The sequence below is a fragment of the Miscanthus floridulus genome, chromosome 17, assembly GCF_019320115.1.
Source record: "Miscanthus floridulus cultivar M001 chromosome 17, ASM1932011v1, whole genome shotgun sequence".
NCBI classification, from domain to species: domain Eukaryota; kingdom Viridiplantae; phylum Streptophyta; class Magnoliopsida; order Poales; family Poaceae; genus Miscanthus; species Miscanthus floridulus.
In genome coordinates, this window is record NC_089596.1 from 65,397,538 (window position 1) to 65,416,214 (window position 18,677).

General features: G+C 44.7%; 1 pseudogene; it reads left to right on the forward strand.

Moving 5' to 3' along the window:
* Positions 1–1,177: 1,177 nt before the first annotated feature.
* Positions 1,178–18,584, forward strand: LOC136515715 (hypothetical protein At1g04090-like; annotated as a pseudogene).
* The last annotated feature ends 93 nt before the right edge of the window (positions 18,585–18,677 follow it).

Consider the following 18,677-nt stretch of genomic DNA (forward strand, 5'->3'; position numbering starts at 1 on the left):
AGCCCATTAAACAGCTCACCTAGCACCATGTTTCGTCCATCACAAAGATGAGACGACCCTCGACCGAACCCCTGCTATGCGTGGGGCTCGACGAAAGTTGGACTCACAAGGAGACTGAACGCACGGTCATAGTGCGATGATAGACCGATCGGATCCTAGGGACTAGAATCAAGAAAAATCTTTCCGACCTCCAGAAAGCTACGGTGACATGCCCCCAAGAAGACCGATCATGACAAAAGGGAACCACCGCCCTACCAGGACACACCGCGGGCTATAAAAAGAGGCTAAGACCCTTAGAGTCCTATCTGGAAAAGCCTCCAAAGGAGTATTCTACTCCTCTGTAGGCTTGGGGGCTACTATCGAGTATCGATATTAGGGATACCCAAAGCAAGGAAGTTAGCGCCCATGCTGACTTCCCTGAATGGGGTAGCTGGAGTCGATCACCAGCTGACCATTGCTGGACCCCCACGAATGGGAAGCCCGGGCCCCACTTGGACTAGCCTATTAAACAGCTCACCGAGCACCATGTTTCGTCCATCACAAAGACGAGCTGACCCTTAACCAGACCCCTGCTACGCATGGGGGCTTAAGGAAAGTTGGACTCACAAGGAGACCGAACGCGCAGTCATAATACGATGATAGACTGATCAGATCCTAGGGACTAGAATCAAGAAAAATCTTTTTGACCTCCTGAATCCTATGGTTACATGCCCCCAAGAAGACCGATCATGACAAAAGGGAACCACCGCCCTACCAGGACATGCCACAGGCTACAAAAAGAAGGCCAAGACCCTCAGAGTCCTCCTATCCAGAAAAGCCTCCAAAGGAGTATTCTACTCCTCTGTAGGCTCGAGGGCTACTGTCAGGTATGGATATTAGGGATACCCAAAGCAAGGAAGTTAACGCCCATGCTGACTTCCTTGAATGGGGCAAGATGTATTAAAAAGTCTTGCCCGTCCCTAAGGCCGCGGGCTCTGCCTTGCCTAACCCCAAGGTCATGGGCTCTACCTCGCTCGACCCTAAGGCCGCGGGCTCCATCTAACCTAACCTCAAGGCCGCGGGCTCTGTCTCACCTAACCTTGAGGCCACAGGCTCCATCTCACCTGACCCTGAGGTCATGGGCTCCGTCTTGTCCGACCTCAAGGCCACGGGCTCTGTCTCACCCCACCTCTAGGCCATGGGCTCAGTCTCACCCAACCCTAAGGCCGCGGGCTCCATCTCACCTGACCTCGAGGTCACAGGCTCTGACTCGCCCAACCCCAAGGACATGGGTTTTGTCTCATTTGATGGGGACCCATACCGCTGCCAACCACTCCAGGTCCAAACATATGGGCCTAGGTCAAAACTCTAACACTAGGGAAGAGACTGGCATGCCTCTATGTAACTCATGGCCATGATGGGCCATACCTAAGGATTCACATCAAGAATAGTGTTGGGCATGCTGGTGCTGTCCTGCCTAACCCTCATACGAACGTTGACAGGCACATCAGTTCACCATGATGTCGGCTGGGATAGAATGGAACACCATGACTGGCAAATGACGCCTGCACATGGGGCCAGTGATAAATAGGGCCATGACGTGGAGCCATCCCTATTGACATCTACAGGATCGGTCAGACCTACATGAAGGAGAAGAAGGGCTCGACAATCCTAAAAGCCTTCTTCTCTCTCTCGTTCTTCTTCTTTTCCTCCGCTGTAACCCATGATTTCTCTTTGCCTATAAAAGGGGAAGCAAGGCACCCCATGGTGGGATCTAGATCTGCATGAGACCGAACCATGAGATAAAAACACAAGAGCATGACACGAGCACACGGCTGAGCAGTGATCGAGCTCTCACCACCCGTTCACTCCTTTCACCAGAGACTTGGGATCCTTTCCCTCTCTCGCCTGTTTGTAACCCTTACTACAAACTAAGTGCCAGTAACATGAGCAGCAATAAACTAGACATGGGGATGTTCTGCCTAAACTAGTATAAACCCTTATGTCCTCTGAGCACACCATCTGAGCTAGACATGTAAATACAAATTTACTCATCGGTGGTCCAAAAACACCGACACCTGGATTGGACTCATGTCTGGCACAACAAAGACAGATGAATCATGAAGGTGTCACCACGCAGCTAGTGAAGGAACCATGTGGCCCCACATGACAGTGAGCCATTGGATCAATCGCCTCATCACCGATTGAACAAGCTATAGCTCCCACCAGCGCTAGCTCCTTCATCCTTTGCATTGACCCCTGCCTCTCCACACAGATCGATCGAACTATAGACGAGTCGAGTCATGTCGCCATGAGCATGCCCAATGCTCATAGAGCCACACTTTGCTCTCCCACCTTCTATACCCTCTTGGGCCTTGTCCCTTGTCAGGTACATGCTCACTTCTTGCATCTTTCCCTTCTTTCAATTTGCTAGCGCTTTTTATGCCCCTATTCGCTTATGCTGAAATTTGGCTTATGCTGATGCTTATGCTAAAATTTTGTGAGAGGAAAACACTGTTTCATGCCCCCTATTGTCTTGCTCCTGGTCCTAGATTCTTGCTTGTCTACAATTACGAGCAACCATCATTCATACATTTGTTAAATTCATGAGCTCTCCTTTAACAAGTTAAGCACCTTGTTGACAACCAAAATTAATACTAAAAGCATATGATCAAAAGAGCATAGGCAGACTGCACATAATTAATTCTAAAAGCATGATAACCTTGACCCTTTATCATGCCAAAGTATCTTTGGAAGTTGCATATACTTGTTTTTTTGAGTTAAATGCATGAGGGGTACCTGAACTTGTCAAAGGGTGCCACTTAGGTCCATAAACTTGGAAAATACATTTCTAGGACACTGAACTTGATAAGTGGTGCACCTAGGTCCATATCGAACACATGTACATTTTATCCAACGTGGCATTGCCACTGTGGCGCTGATAATGTCAAGCACTTTGTATTTAACCCCTCATCTTTTTTACTTTTTTCTCCCTCTTCTTTCTTCTCTGTGAGACTCAAAATCACAATTGGTTGTCACCGCCGTAGCCACTGACCCCACCGCTGTCGTGCTCTTCTTCCACGCCTAGGCTATCACACCCCGCCAAACCACCAGCTCATACTTGCCCTTCCTCCATGCGTTGGCATTGGTGGTCTCCCCAACCTTGCCACCCCCCCCTACCTCTGCTCGCCTAGAAGGCCAGGGCCACCTCCCCTACCAGCACCGATGTCACTGACCTATCCTCCGCCATGTTCCACTTCCCTGCCTCCATGGTGCGTGCGCTGCTCTGGGTGACGCTATTGCTCAGGACGAGGAAGAGCGGGACGTAGGCATCGACGAGGCGCTGGAGTGGCGGCACCACGTAGGCGGCATGTGTCACACTTGGTTTTATAAAACAAAACCGAATGCACATCACATGTATGCCAGGATCTGTTTATTCATACATGCGACAACAATAAAGTGATACAAAGCAGTGTTTATTACAAAAGCATAGTATTATTACAAAAATGACCATATGGTCTAAATACAAAATTACATCAGAGTTCCAGCAGAGCAGGGTCTCCATCCCCGCAGGCAGCCGACCGGGGGTAGACCAGCCTAGCATCTTTGGGAAACACCATCTTCTAGAAACTCCATCTCCTAGTCCGAAGAGCTAGGTAGGGTAGTAAGGGGGACAAAGAGAAGGGTGAGTACATCGAAATGTACTCCACAAGTGTAGGAAAATATGACATGAAGCCAATGCAAGGAAAGGCTTACAAGGTTTGACACAAGCACTTAAAGCAACACACCTATTACCTTAAATCCTTAAGCACATATTTAACTAGGTGAATTCTTCATTCTCCTCAGAGAACAAAACCACACTTGGATTCCATCCAAGCACCACACTTGGATTTTATCCAAGCTCCCAACTAAACCACACCATTCCTTTACCAAGGGAACTACCCAACCAGGAACTAGAGCCATCTAATCCTAAAGAAGTCCAAGCCGCTCTTGACTTTGAGCACGACTGATATACCAGTTTTATACTCAATAGAGGTTGCACACTTTCATCATGAGTCATGTTTCCCATTTGTGAGGTGATCAGCCTCTTGACCCACTTCCATGGTAGATCAATAGGGTTTCACTACAAGGCCTTTACAAAGAGTCCTCCCATATGTATTAGTTCTCATAGGCCACGCATGGAAGCCATCTCCCATAACCTAGGACTAGGCAAGCCGAGGAGCCAACTCCCGTACCAAGCGGTATCCTACATAGAAGCCTTCTTCTGTACCCATGTCACTATGAAACTAATATCCACATAGGGATCCCTTAATTAATTAGCTAGGTCCAGCCCATCTAGACCTCATGGTTGCACTGTTAAGCCGGGTTACATGCTCCGAGAACCGGTCCTTAGGGATCTAGAGCAGAATCAAACACAACCAATGATCCTGCTTAGATTTCCTATTCACCATGTTGCTAAAAACATTACCAGTAACTATTGCATAGATCATTAATCAAAATTAAATTACAACCTTTCCCATCCCAAGATTGCAAAGCTAAGCATAACATCTACCCATCCAAACCGAGTTTCAAGGATGATGTAACAAGTTCTAGTAAACCCTAACATGGGATTCAATTTAGACTCAGCATGCAGCTAATGATCTGACTACTCTAACTCAAAATAAAATAAAGGAAGGTGCAAGTATGATCAAGGACACTTGCCTTAGGCTCAGAAATGCATAACAACTCAAACACTTGGTCTTTGGGATCCGCAAACATCTTTCCTTCCATCGCGGCAAACTTTGGGCGCACAAACATACAAGCAAACATATACAAATAAATAAAAACAGTATACCAAACATGATAAACAACTTATGAAAATAATACTCACATGTAGGTCTTGTTTCTACGATCGTGTGAGCGCAAAAAACGCTAAAAACAAAGATCGCACGGACAAGATATGGACGTTTCAAGGAATAAACGGAGGCAGGACAATTTAGGTATTTCACTTGAAATGTGATGACACCTATGAAATATATAGTGGTAGCTTGGTTAAACAAGGCTACAAATATATATTGGAGAATGGGATCAAAAGGAATTGAATTTGTATTCGATACGAATGAATTATAGATGAAACAGATGGGGATTAAATAGACTAAGGACCTATCTATGATTTCAGAAAATTTATAATCGTGAACTAGTCCTTCTTCCTCCTCTGGACTAGATTGGCTATGGCAGCCATGGGAGGGACTGCTGCTGCTCGTGCCAGGCGGGGAGGGGGCCATCAGGCCAAGCCGGCTAGGCAGTGTGGCAGCGCCAGGCGTGGAGCCCACGACAGCCCGCCTCCCTAACCCAGACGATGATGACAGGGCTAGAAGAAGCAGGCAGGGTGGTACTATGGTGTGGCTACGGCTGGGTAGAGGGTGGTGTATGGTGGAAGAGAAGGAAGGATCTATACACCCCGTTCACGGTGCTCGCCTCTTCTAGCTCTGGATCACCAGCGTCGACTTGGTGGTGACACTGCCCACGGAGGCGACGGCCAGGATCTACCGCGACCCTGAGGTGCTCATAGAGAATGGCTATGGCGGTGACGGCCAATTGCATCGGCAGGTTTTGAGTCTCATAGAGAAGAAAAAAAAAGGAGAGAAAAAAGAAATAAAAAAGATGAGGGGTTAAATGCAAAGTTGAAAGGTCCTAATGGCTAAAGGGGGGTGAATAGCCCATTAAAAATTTCTAGAACAACACTTAGCAAACCGGTTAGACAATTATGAGGCGAAGCAAGTGTTGCGCTAGCCTACTAAAAATGCAATCCACCTACCACAATTCTAGTTTTTATAGTTTCTAACCACGCAATGGCTATGTCGTTATACTAAGTTAGTGTGCTCTCAAAGGCTAACTAAAGAGCCACACTAACCAAACTAACAAGCTCTCACAACTAGCTACACTAAAGAGCTTGATAACTAGTTTGCGGTAATGTAAAGAGAGTGATCAAGATGGTTATACCGTCGAGTTGAGGAGTGAACCAATCAATCACAAGAATGAAAACCAATGAAGACCAATCACCTTAGAATCAAATCATGAGACAATGATTTTTACCAAGGTTCACTTGCTTGCCGACAAGCTAGTCCTCGTTGTGGCGATTCACTCACTTGGAGGTTCACGCGCTAATTGGCATCACATGCCAAACCCTCAAAAGGATGCCACACAACCAACACAAGATGAGGATCACACAAGCCATGAGCAATTCACTAGAGTACCTTTTGGCTCTCCATCGGGAAAAGGTCAAGAACCCCTCACAATCACCATGATCGAAGCCGGAGACAATCACCAACCTTCGCTCGACGATCCTCGCTGCTCTAAGCCATCTAGGTGGCAGCAACCACAAAGAGTAACAAGCAAATCCCACAGTGAAACATGAACACCAAGTGCCTCTAGATGCAAACACTCAAGCAATGCACTTGGATTCACTCCCAATCTCACAAAGATGTTGAATCTACGATGGAGATGAATGTGAGGGCTTTCGCTAAGCTCATAAGGTTGCTATGTCAATACAAATGGCCAAGAGAGTGAGCTAGAGCCAGCCATGGGGCTTAAATAGAGAACCCCCACAAATAGAGCCATTGGGCTCCTTACTGCACTGAACACGGGGTGACCAGACACGTAGGTCAGATCGACCGGACGCTGGACCTCAGCGTCCGGTCACACGATGCACGCCACGTGCCCCCTACTTCAAACATTGATCGCCTGATCTTAATGGTCATCAGTACATTTGAGTTGTGACTGGATGCGCTGCTTTGAAGTGACCGAATGAAGGACCTCAGCGTCTAGTCGTTTCTAGTAAGTATCCAAAGATAATTTTTCACGATCGGACGCGTCCGGTCATGCTCGACTGGACCCACCCAATGTTCAGTCACTCAACGTCTTATCTGTGTGCTGCCACATCAGTGGGACCATATGCACCCACTCAGTGTCCGGTCATGAAGTGACCCAGCGTTCGGTCAAAGACCGACACCAACGTCTTCACTACTTCCACTAACCGGACACAGGACCCCAGCGTCCGGTCACTGTGTGACCAGCGTGACTAACTCCTTTTCAACTCTATCTTCTTCACCCTTGCTCAAATGTGCCAACCACCAAGTGTATCACCTTGTGCACATGTGTTAACATATTTTCACAAATATTTTCAAGGGTATTAGCACTCCACTAGATCCTAAATGCATATGCAATGAGTTAGGGCATCTAGTGGCACTTTGATAACCATATTTCGATATGAGTTTCACCCCTCTTAATAGTACGGCTATTGATCCTAAATGTGATCACACTCACTAAGTGTCTCAATGACCAAAACAAAATGGCTCCTACCACTTATACCTTTGCCTTGAGCCTTTTATTTTTCTCTTTCTTCTTTTCAAGTCCAAGCACTTGATCATCACCATGGCATCACCATCATCATGTCATGATCTTCATTTGCTTCACCACTTGGAATGTGCTACCTATCTCATGATCACTTGATAAACTAGGTTAGCACATAGGGTTTCATCAATTCACCAAAACCAAACTAGAGCTTTCAATCTCTCCATTTTTGGTAATTGATGACAACCCTTTCATAAAGATATGAATTGAAATTCAATTGAATCCATGTTGCTTGTCCAAGTATATTTACTATGTGTAAAAGGATATGGACAAGTTTCAAGAATCCTAAATGGTAGCAATTGCTCCCCCTATATATGTGCTAAGAGTTTGGATTGTAGCTTGCACATATGCTTAGATAGGAAATATAGGAGACAATGTCTACCAAATGATGCTAAGGTATAAAAGATGGACATTTGAAGCGTGATACCAATCGGAGTGCACCATTATACTATCCTTAGCACTATGGTTAGCTCGATACCATTTGGAAATGAAATCACTAGATAACCTATGCATGCTAGATTTTCATTTCATCATTCAAACCTACAACTAACATACACCACACAAGCATGGATATTGAAATTTAAAACTTGTGCCATGCAAGCAAACATAAGAAATGCACATTCAAATACACCATACAAGTTCATGAGCTTGCTCCCCCTACTTATGTGCTCAAAATTTTAATTGATCCCTTTCCTTTGTCATATCTCTCCCCCTATGTCAAATTCTCCTCCTATCACTTATATCTTTATTTCTTTCCCCTTTTGTTGTCTTTTCACTATCTTAGTATACTAATATCTTTGTTTTTCTCCTCATGTACTAATATCACTAATATCTTTGTTTTTCTCCCCCTTTGTCATCAATGAACACAAAGGTTCAAAATGTAGATAGGTTGAGATTATCAATGTCAATCAATGGGGTGAGGATCATTTTCTCAAATTTGGTCCAATCTAGATCATTTGCCAAAGATATTTAACTCGGTTTTATCTAAGGACAAGCTTCTTCACACCTCTAAATAAGGGTTATCTTGTACCATGTTGAGTTAAACACTTAGAGCTTATTTTCTAGTTTAAACACTAGGTTTACAAGCCCACAAACATGTCATATTCGACCACTAGATCAAAATAAGCATAGAAGCAATAGTGGTACCATACAATCATCAAATTCATTTGATTTTCATGAATGAGCCTATTAAATGTGAAAGATGTCTAGATGCACTAAACATGTCCTTAGCAAGGATATATGCCATGCCAATCAACTTTTACCTTGGATTGCTCGAAGGAGAGGCATGTCATATAAATGGGGGGGTGCATCAACACATATTTGAAAAATCCAATATGTTCAACTCATTCCTTAGCTTACAAAACCTTTTCTCATCCAGTGGCTTGGTGAATATATCGGCAAGTTGATCTTCAGTGCCTACATTCTCAATGAAAATGTCCCCTTTTTGTTGGTGATCTCTTATGAAATGGTGGCGGACATCAATGTGTTTTGTTCTTGCATGTTGAACCGGATTGTTGGTTAACTTGATTGCACTCTCATTGTCACATAGCAATGGTACTTTTTTGAACTTGATTCCAAAGTCACTCAAAGTGGCCTTCATCCAAAGTATTTGTGCACAACAACTACCGGCGGATATGTATTCGGCTTCGGCGGTTGATAATGCAACACTATTTTGCTTCGTTGATGACCATGAAACAAGTGATCTTCCCAACAATTGACATGTGCCTGAGGTGCTCTTCCTTTCAATGTTGCATCATGTATAATCCGAGTCAGAGTAATCAACTGGCTCAAACTTTACTCCTTTGGGATACCACAAACCAACATTTGGTGTATGCTTCAAGTACCTCAATATTCTCTTTGTAGCCTTTAAATTACTTTCCCTTGGTGAGGCTTGAAATCTTGCACACATGTATACACTAAACATGACATCCGGCCTTCATGCGGTCACATAGAGTAGGCTTCCAATCATAGACCGATACAATTTTTGATCCACCATATTTCCACTTGCATCACTATCCAAGTTGTCATTTGCTCCCATTGGTGTGCTAATGGCTTTACTATCACTCATTCCAAACTTCTTGATCATGTCCTTGATATACTTGCCTTGACTCACAAATGTACCATTCTTCAATTGCTTGATTTGAAGACCAAGGAAGTGACCTAATTCTCCAATCATGGACATCTCAAACTCATTAGCCATCATCTTTCCAAATTCTTCATAAACATCTTGATTGGTTGATCCAAATATGATGTCATCAACATAGATTTGCAATACAAATAAATCTTTTCCAATCTTCTTGATGAAAAGAGTGGTGTCAACCTTGCCCATCATGAACCATTTAGAGAGTAGGAAGTCCCTCAATCTCTCATACCATGCTCTAGGTGCTTGCTTCAAGCCATACAATGTCTTCTTCAACTTGTACACATGGTCAGGCTTCTTATTATCTTCAAAACCAGGAGGTTGCTCAACATATACTTCTTCATTGATGTAACCATTGAGAAATGCACTCTTAACATCCATTTGATAGAGTTTAATGTTGTGGGCATAAGCATAGGCTAGCAAGATTCTAATTGCTTCTAATCTAGCAACCAGGGCATATGTTTCTCTAAAGTCAAGACCTTCAACTTGTGTATAGCCTTGTGGTACCAATCTTTCTTTGTTCCTTACTACTATCCCATTTTAATCTTGCTTGTTTCTAAAGACCCATTTGGTTCCAATCACATTGTGTCCCTTTAGTCTCTCTACTCATTCTCATACTTGATTTCTTATGAAGTTATTCAATTCTTCATACATAGCATTCATCCAATCAACATCCTTCAATGCTTCATCTATCTTCTTTGGTTCAATGGATGACACAAATGAGAAATGCTCATAGAATGAAGCCAACCTTGATCTAGTTTGCACACCTCTTGAAATATCACCAATGATAGTATCTAATGGATGATCCCTTGCAATATTTGTTGGTTGGAGGATTGGAACTTGATTGCTTGCACTTTCTTGATCATTTGGTTGAGATGATGTACTAGCCACTTGATCTAGTTCATTGTCATGAGAGCCACTTGTACTAGCTTGATTTATATCATCTTGCACATTTGAGTTAGAGAGCACTTGCACTTGATCATCTTCATTATCATTCACTTGCCTAGGCCTCAATTCACTAACATCCATGTTCTTCATGGCATTTGAAAGTTGAATGCCTCTAACATCTTTTAAGTTCTCATTCTCTTCTTGTGAACCCTTGGTTTCATCAAATTCAACATCATGAACTTCCTCAAGAGTACCACTATCCAAATTCCAAACTCTATATGCTTTGCTTATAGTGGAATAACCAAGTAGGAATCCTTCATCACATTTCTTATCAAACTTGCCCAATATAGTGCCTTTCTTCAAGATATAACATTTGCAACCAAAGACATAAAAATATGCAATGTTGGGCTTTCTACCATTCAAGAGCTCATATGGTGTATTCTCTTTTAATGGGTGACAATAGAGGCGATTGCTACAATAGCAAGCCGTGTTGATAGCTTCGGCCCAAAAAGATTCACTCATATTGTACTTACTAAGCATAGACCTTGTCATATCAATGAGTGTTCTATTCTTCCTCTCAACAAGGCCATTTGATTATGGAGTATACTTGGCCGAGAATTGATGTCTAATTCCAAATTCATCACATAACTCATCAATTCTAGTGTTCTTGAACTCACTACCATTATCACTTCTAATTCTCTTTATGGTTGTTTCAAACTCATTGTGAATGCCTTTGACAAATGATTTGAATATTGCAAACACATCACTTTTATTCACTAGAAAGAATATCCAAGTGTATCTAGTATAATCATCCACAATCACAAAGCCATATTTGTTACCACCAATGCTAGTGTATTGTGTTGGCCAAAACAAGTCCATGTGCAATAACTCAAATGCTTTACTAGTGCTCATAATGCTTTTCTTAGGATGGGTGTTTCCAACTTGTTTGCCGGCTTGACAAGAGCTACAAAGTTTATCCTTCTCAAACACAACATCTTTCAAGCCTCTAATCAAGTCATGCTTAACCAATCTATTCAATTGTTTCATTCCAACATGACCAAGCCTTCTATGCCATAACCAACCCATGCTAGACTTAGTGAACAAACATATAGATAATTTAGCTTCACTAGCATTGAAATCAACCAAGTATAGATTCTCATATCTAAAGCCTTTGAAGATCAAGTTAGAGCCATCTATACTTATGATCTCTACATCATCTACCCCAAATATGCATTTGAATCCAAGATCACACAATTGAGCCACAGATAGCAAGTTGAAGTTCAAGCTCTCTACTAGCAATGCATTGGATATGCTCATATCATTGGATATTGCAATCTTACCAAGCCCTTTGACCTTACCTTTGCCATTGTCACCAAATGTGATACTATCATAACCATCGTTGCTATTGGTGTTGATTGAGTTGAACATTCTTGCATCATCGGTCATGTGTTGAGTGCACCCACTATCAAGAACCCAATGCCTTCCTCTGGCTTTATAATTGACCTATAAAAGAAGATCAATTCTTTTTATGTACCCAAACTTGCTTGGGTCCTTGAAGGTTAGTGACCAAGTTCTTTGGCACCCAAATGGCTTTCTTCTTTGAGCCCATCCATTATTTACCAATGAACTTAGCCTTTACACCATTTGCACCATTGGTAAGCATATAGAAAGAATCAAGCTTAATGAAGGATACATTATCATTTTTGCTCTTGTTCTTACACTTATGCTCTTTATGACCAACTTGCTCGCAACTAGTGCAAGACCGACCATTGTTCTTCATAAAACTAGTCTTGTGAGAAGCAAAGGCCGCCTTGCCTTTCTTAGGGGTATAGTCCAATCCCTCTTTGTAGAGAAAAGCTCTTTGGCTACCCAAGCACATAAGCAAGCGGTCCTCACCACCATAGGCCTTAGCTAAGGTGTGAGTGAGCTTGTTGACCTCCTTCTTGACGGTCTCATTCTCAATCATTAGTGAGGCATCACAAGTGAAACCATCACTACTATATGAGGTGAAAGTAGAAGTGCTACAAGAAGGATTAGTGGGAGCAATAGTGATAGGAATAGATAATGATTCATCAATTATATCACAAGTTAAGCCTACATCACAAGTATCAACATGCTTCTTTTTATTTTATTCATTAAGCAAAGAGGAATGAGCTTTTTCAAGCTTCTTATGAGCCTTGCCAAGCTTCTCATGGGCTTCCTCTAGCCTCTCATGAGATGCATTGAGTTCATCAAAGGCTTGCTTAAGGGCTTTTAGTTCCTTATGTAAGCTTTTGTATTCTCTTCTCTTAATGCCAAAGTGTTCTTTAGCATCTTTTAGCATGTCAAATAGTTCATCCTTAGTAGGTTCATCATCATCACTATCACTATCATTTTCATTTTCATTTTCATTTTTATTTTTATTATCATGTTCTTCATCACTTTCATCATCATAAATTTGTACCTTAGTGGCCTTAGCCATGAAGCATGATGGAGTATCAAAGAGAGAAGGCTTCTCATTAATAGCAATGCTTGCAAGTGCCTTCTTTTTGGTGGTCTTGTCATCATCACTTGAGGAAGCATCATTATCCCAAGTGACCACATATGAACCACCCTTCTTCTTCTTGAAGGTCATCTTGTCCTTCTTCTCTTTCTTTTCCTTCTTGTCCTTCTTCTTATTCTTCTTATCATCATCTTTGTCACTATTGTATGGGCATTGAGCAACAAGATGATCTTTGCTTTCACAATTGAAACATCTTCTTGACTCTTCCTTGTTCTTGGATGAAGATTTCTTCCTTCTAGCATGGTATCCTTTCTTCATCATGAACTTGCCAAATCTCTTGACAAAGAGAGCCATCTTCTCATCATCATCATCATCATCCCATGAGCCATCATCTTCACTTGATGTATCTTGCTTTGCCTTGCCCTTGGATGATGTGGCCTTGAATGCCATGCTCTTCTTCTTCTCATTCTTTTTTTCATCTTTCTTCTCCTTCTTTTCTTCCTTCTTATCATCATCTCTATATGTATCATCGGTCATTATATCTCCCAACACTTGGTTTGATGTCATAGTGTCCAAACCACTTCTCACTAGAATAGTGATCAATGTGCCAAATCTTGAAGGTAAGCATCTCAAAAACTTGTGGAAGAAGTCCTTGTCCTTCACCTCTTCTCCAAGTGCTTTTAGATCATTGACAAGCACTTAAAGCCTATGAAACATCTCTGGCACACTCTCATCCTCCTTCATCTTGAAGCTTACAAACTTTTCCTTGAGAATGTATGCCTTTGCGCCCTTCACGACTTGAGTGCCCTCAAATGATTCCTTCAATTTCTTTCATGCCTCATGAGCTCTCTCAATGTTCTTTATTTGCTCAAAATTTCTCTCATCCAAAGCATCATGGATGGCACTAAGAGCAATGTCATTATTTTGGAGTAGCATTTCTTCGGCAGCGGTGGGAGCCTCTTCATCTTCGATCTCAATCTTTGTCTCTACCACCTTTCAAACCTTTCTATTGATTGACTTGATATAAGTTGTCATCTTAGCTTTCCAATAGGGATAATTTGAGCCATCAAATTAGGGTGGCTTCTTGGTGTTGTTGATTTGAGCCATTTTTACACCGAAGGTTGTTAAGCCCCAAATTACGGTGATCTCGGCTCTGATACCACTTGAAAGGTCCTAATGGCTAGAGGGGGGTGAATAGCCTATTAAAAATTTCTACAACAACACTTAGCAAACTAGTTAGACAATTATAAGGTGAAGCATGTGTTGCGCTAGCCTACTAAAAATACAAGCCACCTACCATAATTCTAGTTTCTATAGTTTCTAACCACACAATGGCTATGTCACTATACTAAGTTAGTGTGCTCTCAAAGGCTAACTAAAGAGCTACACTAACCAAACTAACAAGCTCTCACAACTAGCTATACTAAAGAGCTTGATAACTAGTTTGTGGTAATGTAAAGAGAGTGAGGAAGATGATTATACCGTTGAGTCGAGGAGTGAACCAATCAATCACAAGAATGAATACCAATGAAGACCAATCACCTCGGAATCAAATGATGACACAATGATTTTTATCAAGGTTCACTTGCTTGCCGACAAGCTAGTCCTCGTTGTGGTGATTCACTCACTTGGAGGTTCACGCGCTAATTGGCATCACACGCCAAATCCTCAATAGGGTGTCGCACAACCAACACAAGATGAGGATCACACAAGCCACGAGCAATTCACTAGAGTACCTTTTGGCTCTCCGTCGGGGAAAGGTCAAGAACCCCTCATAATCACTATGATCGGAGCCGAAGACAATCACCAACCTCCGCTCGATGATCCTCGCTGCTCCAAGACATCTAGGTGGCGGCAACCACTAAGAGTAACAAGAGAATCCCACAGCGAAACACGAACACCAAGTGCCTCTAGATACAAACACTCAAGCAATGCACTTGGATTCACTCTCAATCTCATAAAGATGTTGAATCTATGATGGAGATGAGTGGGAGGGCTTTGGCTAAGCTCATAAGGTTGTTATGTCAATACAAATGGCCAAGAGAGTGAGCTAGAGTCAGCCATGGGGCTTAAATAGAGAACCCCCACGGATAGAGTCATTGGGCTCCTCATTGCACTGAACACGGGGTGACCGGACGCGCAGATCAGATCGACTGGACGCTAGACCTCAGCGTCCAGTCGCGCATTGCACGCCACATGGCCCCTGCTTCAAACGTTGATCGCCCGATCTCAATGGTCATCAGAACATTTGAGTTGTGACCGGACACGCTACTTCGAAGTGACCGGATGCAGGACCTCAGCGTCCAGTCGTTTCCATCTAGTATCCAAAGATATTTTTTAACGATCGGACACGTCCGGTCATGCTCGACTGGACCCACCCAACGTCCGGTCACTCAACGTCTCTTCTGTGTGCTGCCACGTCAGTAGGACCGGACGCACCCACTCAGCGTTCGATCACGAAGTGACCCAGCGTCTGGTCAAAGACCGACGCCAGTGTCTTCACTGCTTCCACTGACCGAACATAGGACCCCAGCGTTCGGTCACTGCATGACCAGCGTGACTAACTCATTTACAACTCTATCTTCTTCACCTTTGCTCAAATGTGCCAACCACCAAATGTATCACCTTGTGCACATGTGTTAGCATATTTTCACAAACATTTTCAAGGGTGTTAGCACTTCACTAGATCCTAAATGCATATTCAATGAGTTAGAGCATTTAGTGGCACTTTGATAACCGCATTTCAATACAAGTTTCACCCCTCTTAATAGTACGACTATCGATCCTAAATATGATTGCACTCACTAAGTGTCTCGATCACCAAAATAAAATGGCTCCTACCACTTATACCTTTACCTTGAGCCTTTTGTTTTTCTCTTTCTTCTTTTCAAGTCCAAGCACTTGATCATCACCTTGGCATCGCCATCATCATGTCATGATCTTCATTTGCTTCACCACTTGAAATGTGCTACCTATCTCATGATCACTTGATAAACTAGGTTAGCACATAGGGTTTCATCAATTCACCAAAACCAAACTAGAGCTTTCAAAAGTGCTAGACATCGTCAGCGCCACAGTGGCAATGCCACGTTGGATATGGATAAATTATCCAAGTTCAGTGTCCTAGAAATGTATTTTTTTAAGTTCATGGACCTAAGTGGTACCCCTTGACAAGTTTAGGGACCCCTCATGCATTTAACTCTTTTTTCACATTTCAGAGTTTGCATAGCTTCTGTAGTTACAACCTGTTCGGTTTGGCAGATCGTTCGGTCTGGAATGATCTGACCCTACAACCGAACCTGAGATGTTTGTTTGGTTTGCGCCAATCTTAGGAATCGAATCATTCCAGAAAATAACGGTGGATGAGCGCATGCGGAGTGAACCCATGCCGGACGAAGTCAATCCAAAGACCAAACACGCTATTAGTTTCTCGCTTTTGTTCATATCCCCGCCTTTTCTTTTTATAAAGCATAGCATAGGACTTAAAAACTCTTTAAGGCCTTGTTTGAATATTATCGGATTCACCTCAATCCACGTGTGTTGGTGCGGATTGGAGTGAAATTTAGTTCAATTTTCACTCCGATTCACTCCAACACATGTGGATTTATGTAAATCGGACTACATCCAAACAAGGCCTGAAGGTATACCTCGACCATTCTCAATTTCCCTTATGATATATTATAAATTATTACAAATCCAGTGTCTTACTAAAGACATGTGAACTATGAATGTATTGATATGTCTTTTTGTGCACCGAAAACATTCGTATATATTTTGACATAACTAATTGATTGTTAAAGTTTACAATATTTGACCTTTTTGAATCTAATAAATCTTACAGTTCTTTTTGTGTGTTGTTCCATTGCCCTTGCCCATCACTCTGCTCCCGATACTTTTGCCTGCTTTTGAAAATTGATGTTGCATCACGGTTGACATGCACTGCCCGCCCTCTGGGTTTCAGATGCAGAGGATTCGGGAAGGGCACGATAGACCTTGGAGCCCTAGAGGTGCGCCAAGTCTCCACGTTGGCCAAGGTCTGGTCCACCGCGAAGACCAAGACGGCACCGGCGCCGGCGCCGGCGCCGGCGCCACCTTCTTCCGGCCGTCCCCTGTTCCCTCCGGCTTCTGGGTGCTCGGGCACTACGCGCAGCCCAACGATCGGGAACTCTTCGGCCACGTCCTCGTCGCGCCGTGACACTACTGACACGGGACGAATCCTCGCTCTGCCACAGCACTACACCCTCGTATGGGCCAGCCCGGACGGCGCCGGCTGCTTCTGGCTCCCCACGGCGCCCGACGGCTACAGCCCGATCGGCGTGGGCCGTGGTGATCACCGCCACCCCGGACGAGCCTTCCCTCGACGAGGTCCGTTGCGTCCGCGCCGATTTCACCGACGCGTGCGAGGCCAAGGAGATGGTGTGGAGCAGCGACCTGGGCGTGGGCGGCTTCAGCGTCGCCACCCTGAGGCCGGCGTGGACTCCGGCGCGTTCCTTGCTTGGAGCAACGCGACGACGCTGGTGGAAACGGAAACCTCGACGACCTTGGCGTGCGCGTGCGCGTGCCAGAAGAACAACAGTGCGAGCTACACCACCGACACGTCTGGTGGTGGCGCCATGCCTGACCTGGACCAGGTGCACGCCATTCTCGCGGCCTACTCGCCGCTGGTGTACCTCCATCAAGACGAGCCATACCTGCTCTCGTCGGTGACGTGGTTCTTCGAGAACGGCGCGCTGCTGCACCAGAAGGACAGCCAGACCACGACGACGCCTGTGCCTGTCGCCGCTGACCGGCTGACGGGTCCAATCTCCCGCAAGGCGGCGACAACGACAGCGAGTACTAGCTCGACCTGCCCGTGGACAGGAACCAGAGGGAGAAGGTTAGGAAGGGCGACCTCGCGGCTCGGCACGGGCCAGATTGCTGGGCGTCTGGACCAGGCAGCTCGGCAGCATCGGCTCGCACGTCGGCGACTGGGAGCACCTGACGCTCAGGGTGAGCAACTTCTCCGGGGAGCTCCTACGGATGTACTTCTCGCAGCACAGCGCGGGCACCTGGGTGAACGCGCCCTAGCTGGAGTACGCCGGCAGCAACAGGCCGGTGGCATACGCGTCGCTGCACGGGCGCGCACGCGTTCTACCCGAGGGGCAGGGCAGGGCTGGAGCTGCAGGGATCCTCGATGTTTGGGATACGCAACGACACCGCCAAGGGCCGGGAGCAGGTTGGTGGTGGACACCGGCGGCGCCGGACGGTGCGAGGTGGTGTCGGCGGAGTACCTTGGCGTCGCCGAGCCGTCGTAGCTCGGCTTCATGCGCCCGTGGGGCCAAACGGAGGTGTACAACATCGGGCGCGTGATCAACGGCCTCAAGCGGTTTCCGCTGCCGCGCTCGGTGCAGGAGCAGCTGGACAAGCTGGTGAACAAGCTGTTCGTCGGGGAAGGGGCGACGGGGCCCAAGAAGCATGGAAGCTGGATAAACGATGGGAGAGAGCCCAACTGAGACTTTTCTACAATCTGATCTGATGATGGTGGTGGTGGTCACCGGCGACCAAGATTTGAACCAAGATCATTAGTCACTGCCTGATCGAAGTCGAAGGTTGTCCATATCCATAATGAAAAGAGTGAAAAGGGTCCTTTGTCCAAATTTACTCCTAGTCACTTCCACCCTAAATAAAACGCTAAAAAGCATGATCCTAAAGGTCATCAGGCACCAGCATGTTCAGCAGTGCTTCAAGGTCATCAGGCACCAACTCTGCCATTCCTGACAATCAGGCATCAGCATCGTTTAACGGTTTAAGCCTTTA